Source organism: Camelus ferus, chromosome 15 (assembly GCF_009834535.1).
Source record: "Camelus ferus isolate YT-003-E chromosome 15, BCGSAC_Cfer_1.0, whole genome shotgun sequence".
NCBI classification, from domain to species: Eukaryota; Metazoa; Chordata; class Mammalia; order Artiodactyla; family Camelidae; genus Camelus; species Camelus ferus.
In genome coordinates this window covers 22,657,884-22,661,444 of record NC_045710.1, presented here as the reverse complement: position 1 = coordinate 22,661,444, position 3,561 = coordinate 22,657,884, and the positions used below count along the sequence as shown (strand labels likewise).

Genomic DNA, 3,561 nt, shown 5'->3' with positions numbered 1-3,561 from the left:
AGAGACAGACTCACAGACATAGCAAACAAACTTACAGTTACCAGGAGGGAAAGAGGATGGGGAGCTCAGGATTTGTAGATACTAACTACTAAATATATAATAGGTGAACAAGGTCCTAATCCATGTAGCACAGGAAACTATATTCTATACCTTGTAATGGCCTATAATGAAAAACAATATGAAAAGGAATACATGTATAAGTGAGTCAGTATACGGTACACCAAAAATTAACACAACATTGTAAATCGACTATACTTCAATTAAGAAAAAAACGGTAAAAGACTGAATGCTTTCCCTCTAAAATCAGGGACAAGTCAAGGACATCCACTCACCTCTCTTTTTTAACACAGTACTGGAAGTTCTAGAACTTAACGGAAGTCACTGCAACAAGGCAAGGAAAAGAAATAATAAAGAGAGAGAGGACAGAGTTTCTCACCCCCCACCCGCCCCTCGATTTCCCTTGTGCAGCCACTGGTGGTGGGAAGCCACTAGTAGGAAGAGTAGAGGCTGAGGTCTAAAAGAGACGAGCTGTCCCAGAACTGCAAGATGAAGACTGGCAGAGGAGTAAGCAGGGGCTTTAGCTGAGTGGAGGCCTGGGTCTGGCACCATGTAGGAGCAGGGAGAGAGGCAAAACTGATTCTGAAGCACACACAGCAAACACTATCCCTAGGAAGTACTAGAGAGACTCTGAGTAAATGGCTGTCACACCACAGGAACTAGAATTTGGGCATTTTTTAACATACTCCAGTAAAACCCACAATACAGACATACACACACACACACACACACACACACACACACACACACACACACACACATACACTTAGGCCATATACAAAACTGCATAAAGCAAATGCTTGATATGATAAGAGAATCTAAATTCAGGGGGAAAAAAAACTTTAGTGACAATTGGGAATCTCTAAACTAAAAAAATAAAAATTGAAAATCAATACCCTGGTGCCCAATTAACTTCTCTGCTGAAATTTACAGGGATATTTGCTTTGTCCCAAAGCAGAGTACCATGAAGTTCTAACAATTTCTAACTGAAAGGCTGATCAACTAAGAACTCCTTCTATCTGGCCTGATATTGACAGCCAGTATAGGTATCATTAAAATTCACCCTCAGGACAAAACAACAATGAGATGCCAGTTCACACTCATTAGGGTGACTACCACTAAAAACAAAGCAAACACAAAGCACAGGAAATAAATGCTGAAAAGAATGTGGAGAAATTGGAACCCTTGTGCACTGTTGGTGAGAATGTAAAATTGTGCAGTTGTTGTGGAAAATAGTATGGTGGTTCCTCAAAAAAAAAATTAAAAATAGAGTTACCAGCAATTCCATTTCTGGATACATTCAAATTCTACTTCTGAGTATATTCAATTTCACTTCTGGATATATCCTGATATATTCAAAAGACCTGATAGGAGGGTCTTGAAACACCCGTGTTCGTAGCTAAATATTATACATATGTATATATATGTGTGTGTACACACACACACACACACACACACACACACACACACACACACACACACACAGGAATATTATTCAGTCTTAAAAAGGAAGGAATTTCTGACTTATGCCACAACATGGATGAGCCTTGAGGACATGCTCAGTGAAATAAGGTAGTTGCAAAAAGACAAATGCCACATGATTCCACTTACATAAGGTACTTAGAACAGTCAAATTCTTAAAGACAAAGTGGAATGGTGGTTGCAGAGGCTGGAGGGAAGGGAGAATGGGGAGCTGTTAAATGGTTACAGAGTTTCAGTCATGCTAGATGAAAAGAGTGCTATGGATTAATGGTGGTGATGGTAGCACAATAATGTGAATGTACTTAATGCTGCTGAACTGTGAACTTAAAAATGGTTACAATGGGGAGCTCCTTTCTCTCTGCTAGCTGGGATAATGCCAGAGTCATGAAGAGCTGAAAAAAGCCAAATCTTAAAATTTAAAAAAAAATGGTTATGATCATACCACGACACACCTATTAGAATGTATTGGTTCATTTACTACAAAAAATATGCCATTTAGATGCAAGATGTTAATAATAAGAGAAATGATTGCAGGCGGAGGGGCTATATGGGAATTCTCTGTACCATCTGCTCAATTTTTCTATAAATCTAAAACTGTTCAAAAAATTAAAGATTTAATTTTTTAATGTTAAAATGATTAAAATTTTATATGTGTTTTATCACAATTTTTTTTAATAAAAAATTTTCACTGTCAGGAGAAAACAGAAGCATAGTCCACATTTGTTTCTTATTACTGGGAAGGAATTTGAATTCCCCCAATCTTTCAAGATTCAGTTTTATTTCACATCACTGGTATCCTAGTGTCCTGGAAAGAAGCCAGATCTAGGGCTGTTACAGGATGTGTATATTTAGGATGTGAATATCATGATTTCTAGGAGGGAAATGCTGTCAGAAGGAACAATAGCATGCTAGCTCCAAATATTGGGTCTAGTGCCAAAGATCAGTCTTCATAAAGTTAATACGTATCTGGGAGGTACTCTTTTTAAAAAATTACTCTCTGTAGTAATTTGCACAAACTTACTAGATTTGTATGTGGTTTTCTGTACTTCAAAAATTGTAGGTAATCATCTTTAAATGTGCCAGGATTTCTTTTTAATTTTTTTTTTATCATCAGTATAGTTGATTTACAATGTTGTTTTAGTTTCTGGTGTACAGCAAAGTGAAAAAATATGGAACACTTGCTGAATTTGCACGTCATCCTTGCACAGGGGCCATGCTAATCTTCTCTGTATCCAATTTTAATGTATGTGCTGCCGAAGTGAGCACTGTGCCAATGTTTCTTACTTTCCTTCTCTTACACATTTTTACTGTTTTTCTTACTTCTGCTTTCTTTATAGTTTTCTTGCCCTTCTTATGAAAAGTGTGTGATACCATGTAAAGATGAGAAGTCAAATTACCTCCTAAGCGTGATGCAGTGTTTGGGAGGATGTACTAACGTGTGCAATTTACTATGAAATGCATAAAAAAAGATAGATTGGGGATGGATGAATAGAGGAATGGGTTAAAGTGGGTAGATATGTGATAAAGCAAGTATAGTAAAATGTTAATGGCGGAGTCTAAATGGTCATTAAAAAGTGGTTTACTATGAAAAGTCTCTCAATATTTCTATGTGTTTGAAATTTTTCATAATAAAATTTTTAAAAATACTTACCAGAATGAAAATATAAAATTAAACACTTATAATCTCCCTCCATCTCCCTCCAAAAACATTATTTTCCAGGGCAGTTTTGTCACTATGTAGCAACAATGAGCAAGCTGCCAGAGCTTCCTAACTCTGTCGCCTCCTGTGTTAAATTATAAAGCCGGATAAAATCATCAGTTTCCAAATGTTATTTTATGTGTTTGCAGCATCACAGTCATTCTGGAGCCCCACCCTAAACCTATAAAATTAGACTCTCACAGAATCCGTATTTTTTATACAAGCATCTCACAGGATTTTGATACCAACCAGGTTTGAAAAACTTTGAACTACAGAGTCTCTTCCTATTCTGGAATGATTACCTGTTTATACTAAACCCTTAC

At 36.7% G+C, this 3,561-nt stretch overlaps 1 non-coding gene across 1 annotated transcript; it reads right to left on the bottom strand.

Moving 5' to 3' along the window:
• Positions 1-2,702: 2,702 nt before the first annotated feature.
• On the bottom strand, positions 2,703-2,805 carry LOC116669080. The gene has a single exon (XR_004326468.1). It is a non-coding gene; the product is annotated as a U6 spliceosomal RNA (small nuclear RNA).
• Between the last annotated feature and the right edge of the window lie 756 nt (positions 2,806-3,561).